The sequence below is a fragment of the Vigna unguiculata genome, chromosome 11 (genome assembly GCF_004118075.2).
Source record: "Vigna unguiculata cultivar IT97K-499-35 chromosome 11, ASM411807v1, whole genome shotgun sequence".
NCBI lineage: Eukaryota > Viridiplantae > Streptophyta > Magnoliopsida > Fabales > Fabaceae > Vigna > Vigna unguiculata.
The window spans coordinates 29199406-29204907 of NC_040289.1; positions in this window are offsets into that span (position 1 = coordinate 29199406).

Genomic DNA, 5502 nt, shown 5'->3' on the forward strand with positions numbered 1-5502 from the left:
GCATGGTTTCCCGCATGTGCTCTATCGGTTGTGGCCAATAGGTATGGCAGCAACACATCTTGAGGTACTCACTAGAAGACGTAGAACACGATTAACATGGTAGCGGTCAAGTGGCTTGAAATTAAAGGAGGGAATTCCTTTGGTATATTTGTATTGACATATAAATGCTTTATTTATATGATTGATGTTTCTATTATTAGCTCACCCTATCTGTCTATGTTTGGCGATGATCGTGTGTGCGGTACACGTGAGAAAATGATGTTGCAGGTGGATCTGGTGAGGCATAAAGCCAAAGCGAGGCTAGACTGGGATAAAGAGTTTTCTCAAAGTTTTATTGTTTTATGATTTGGAATAATTTTGTAAACACTTTGCGATACTTATGATTTAATCAAGTTTATGATTTGGATTTAGTTTATTTGACTATGTAATGAAGTTTTAAATTTCCCGCGTTTTGGGAAATGAGATTTAATAAATGACGCTGACGTATTATTTTTATTTTATTTTATTTAAAACCGTAATATCCGGATGGGATGTTACAAGATGCAATCCTGGTAGCATAGTGAAAGTGAAAGTGGATGATATGCAAGGCAAATCAGTATTTAGTAGGTTTTACACATGTTTCAAGGCATGCAAAGATGCTTTTGTGGTTTGTTGCCCCTTTATAGGGTTAGATGGTTGCTTCTTGAAAGGGAAATATGGGGCATAGTTGCTAACTACGGTTGTGAGGGGTGCTAACGACTAGATGCTCCCTCTAGCATATGCCATTGTGGAAGTAGAGAACAAAGAGACTTAGAAATGGTTTTTGGAAATCCTAGTGGATGATCTAGGCGGACTTGAAGTATGTGGGGCATGTACATTTATGTTCGATCAACAAAATGTATTAATGTTCCATGTAATATTTTTGTTCATATTCAGTGTTTATCACAATGTTTAGTACTGATTTGCTAATAATTTTCCTTTGTAAACATGGTTTGTTGCATGCGATCCAAGAATTATTACCTAGTGCAGAGCAACGATTTTGTATGAGACATTTGTACTCCAATTTCAGAAAACGGTTTGTTGGTCAAAACTTGAAGAACTTAATGTGGAAAACAACAACTATGACACACCCTATGGCATGGGAAAGGGTAATGAGAGATATAAAAAAGGAGAATGAGGATTCTTTCATGTATCTTATTGCTATACCACCTAGGTTTGTATTAATATCACATTTGTTTATAATGTTATATATCAAAATTGGCTAATCCTAATTAATCTCTATGAATACGCAGATTTTGGTCCAGATTAAGATTCATAAGGAATGCAGTGAATGACACAGTAGTAAACAACATGACAAAGACATTTAATAATGTCCTTGTCGATGCTAGAAGCAAGCATGTTCTCTGAATGTTGGAAGATATACGAATATACATGATGAAGAGGTGGCAATCTAAAAGAGAGAAGGTAAAAAAAATCGAAGGGTTGATTTGTGCTAAAATAAAAGCAAACTTCAAGAAGAATCCAAAAAAACTAGATATTGGATCCGAAGGTATGAATTATTTATATTGACTTTTTTTATTATATCATTTATTTAAAATTATAATGTGCTTATGTATGTATATGAATGATTATGTAGTTGTGCAGGGAGGGAAAGTATTTGAAGTTGCACACCTTTCAGTGGTAGGGGACAAGTTTGTTGTCAACCTGGACACCCAAGATTGCAGCTGCAAAAAGTGGATGATAATTGGCATCCCATGCTGCCATCAGGTTTTTGAACTTGAATGCAGAAGATTATATCCCTCTATGTTTCAAAAAATTGAGTTATGAAGAGATGTACAACTTCATTATCTTCCCTATCAATGGACAACACTTGTGGCCCAATACTGTGTTAGGACTCCAGCAAGTGTATCAGGTCGCACAAGTAGTAACTGGTAAGACCGAGATACGCTTCCCAAGAGACTTGTGTATACTAAAATAATTGTGTAATTAATGACTAATTTAAAGTAAAGAATGAATTCATATTTTGAGTTTCATGTAAGAAATTAAATTTTGCATTAATGATTAAAATTGAACTTTGGAAGTTAGAGGCACTTAGTGAATGGAAGAGATTAGAAATTATATGAATTAATATTGCCGAAGTTAAAATTCACCAACTATGCTTTCATGCAACTACAATTTTACGTCCTCTACATTAATATGCTAATGTCAACCCACAAATTTACTCAAACCCTAATTCCTTAATGGATTGAGCCTAAATTTCCTTATTAAAAGTCAATTCCTTGAACTCCTAATAAGTAAATTTGCTTTATACACTAGGGTTTAAGACAACCAATGGGTCAAGCCCCATTCCTAGGTACAAGCTCCATTGAGTCAAGGTTTCAAAAGATATTTCCAGACCCAATGAACCAAATATCATGCAATGGATGGCCAAATTAATGCAAGCATTAAGTGAAGAAACAAAAAGACTAGCATTCAATGAAAGAGGCATTTCTATATTCAAAGCATTACAATTACATAAAAGTGCAGTGGTTACATCTAACTGCAACAAAAATAGGTTTAGCTCTCCCTTGTTATGGAGAGCAGAAGCTTACAAATGGAAGAGAAAGAGATACAAAGAGGAAGAAGGAGTCATTCCCACAAGCCCTAGCACACCTCCTAGCTCTCCAAAACGAGTTTGCTCGCGCCTCCCACTACCAAAGAAGATTTCCCCTCGAGAATCCAGAAGAAATTGGTTTAATTTTGCCACATCAGCATAGGTGTCGCTTAGCGTCGTCCCCGCACCACTCAACTTCTAAAAAATGCGAGTTTATCAACGCTCAGCACTGGCTTCTAGCGCTCAGAGCCCAAAAATGCGAACCAAATGGGGCTGAGCGCTAGCACTGAGTGTCCAGAAATGTGAATCAATTGGCGCTCAACGTTGGAAAATGCGAGAAGAATGGTGCTCAGCCTTGATTTCTGGCGCTCAGCCTTGAACTGCTATGTTCATGTCTTCAATTTTGGCTTTTTTTTTCTTCTTCTCTGGTCGAAAACTTCTTTGGCTTCAGACAAAAGCTTCCTATCATTAAATTGGTCACAAAAATGGAGATTTGTGCTATAATTAGATTTATGTACCTTATATTGTATTTATTCACAAAAGTAAAGTACAAGTGAGGATTAAGTGGATAAAAAGCTCAATAGGAGTTGATTTTGTTAGCAAAAGATAGCCAAGATAATGGTAAAAATCTACATTATCACACTATTTTCCCAGATGTCATGCCTCCACGTAAAAGGACTATGCATGGGAGACCCAAGAAAAAGAGAAGGCTGGAACAATGGGAGTTAAAGGAAGATGACACTCAATTAAGAAAAGGTGGGGATAGAAAAAGATATAGAGTTTGTCGTGAACTGGGGCACAATAGAAAACATTGCCCACAAGTGCCTCCACATGTGTAGTTTTCACAACCAACTGATGCTCCTCTGTAAGACCCGTGAAAATTAATTAATTAAATAATTAATTAATTAATAAATGCGAGTAGGAAGAGCCTTTATGGAATTAAATATTGTTTTATGTGACGTGGAAAAGTACTAGCTGGTTGAGAGTACTTGATTGTGTGAGAGGACTTGGGTTTGAGTCCTATGTATGCATGTTGTGTGTTATTTGATTTATTAGTATTTTTGATAATATAATTGTGACTAGTGAGTGATATTATAATCATAGGATTATAATAGTTATCACCAAATATGAATTGGCATAATGGTTGTGTGTTGGCCTTATGAATGGAGGGTCACGGGTTCAAACCTTGATGGACATAAGGTAGACTTTATTTTTGCTAAATTTAGTTTGGAGTGAATGTGAAAAGGTAGAGGGAACCCTAGCAGCAGGGGCATAAAATTGGTAGGCTTGAGGAGAAGCATTCTTTCCTCCCAATTTTTGATCAATAATTCCAGGTTAGGGGAGCTGTCCATTTTTGCATAAAAATTATGGTTGTGGTTCTGGGTTTGTTTTATTCTCATATTGATTCTATATGGTATGAATTCCATATTATAGGCAATGTGATTGAGAATTGTGGATTTGATAATGTGCATAAATTTTTTGTGGTGATGGAATATGAAGTGAATGAGGGTTTTGGTATGGAATTGGGTAGAGATGATTCAATCTCGAGTTAGGGTAATATGAATGAATGAAATAACATGTTTGATGTTTGCTAGCCATTGTTTTATGCTAGGTAATGATTGAATGCTGTTTTGGTATGATTTCGGACTGGTTTGGCATTATTTTGGGTGAATTGTATGCATGAACAAAGAGGGAACTCTGCAAGTCTTGCCCAGGCGAGTCCATCTCGTCTAAGCGAGAGTTGCAGAACCTTGTTTCTGGTGCTGATTCATGCTTCTCGCTTGGGCGACTTGTTTTAGGGTTGAGCGACTGATGCTCTCGCTTAAGCGAAAGAGGCTCGCCCTAGCGAGGTCGCGATGAAGCTTGCACGTGTTGAGTGCGACTTCTCATCCAAGCGAGGGGTTTTTGAGATGTTGAGCGACTGATACTCTCGCTTAGGCGAGAATGGCTCGCCTAAGCAAGGTCTCGATGAGGCATTGGTACTGTTTATGTTGAATTCTCGTTCAGGCGAGAAGTTTTGAGTAGTTGAGCGAATGGGGTCTCGCTCAAGCGAGTGGGGCTAGCTCAAGCGAGGCTGATGGACTAGCCTAGGCGTAGACCCTTGGCTTAGGCAAGAATGTTGTGAACCTATGCTTATGTGTGCACTGTTTGAGCTATTTTGGTTGACGTTCCTTAAGTTGTGGGAAGTATTTACATGTTCTAGGGTGTTTGGGCTTGAAGGACTAAGTCCATAGGATTTTGGGATGTGCTTGGATTGAGTCGCGAACGAGGAGTTCGTGATGGGTGGACCGTATGCGGAACGTGAACAGTTTAGTTCACCGGAGGTACCCTTGTTGGGATGAATGAGCGAGGGAGTTCATTTCATGCTCAACTTGGGAATGCTATGAGCAAGGGAGTTCATAGTAGGAAAGGCGAGTATGCGTGTCCGGGTCCGAGCGAGGAGTTCGGATGAACGAGTGTGAGAGTCCGTGAAGCAGGACTACAAGCGGAATAGGCTTGTAGGTTGGACCACGAGCGAGGAGGGTCATGGAAGCACATGAAATCCCAAAATTAGAGTACATGCATGAACTCGTATTGGTTATGAGTGGGGGAAAGTGGGTGATGTTGTAAATAAATATATATAATTTTGAATTGACTAGGGGTTTATTCATATTTATTTATGTGTATGTGCATAGTTCACCCTATCTGTGTGTGTATGGCGATGATCGGATAATTTGTTATCCGGGAGCAGATGATGTTTCAGATGATGTGTATGTACTTTCATGGTTGTTACTTTGTAAGATGGATCAGTTAGGATTAGCCATTTTGGATAATTTGGATCATAGACTATTTCATTTTGTAAGTTGGATCAGGATTATGGTGAACTTGAACAACTTGTTTCATTTGAAATGTTAACTAAGTTACTTCTCAATTATAATTTTATTATTATT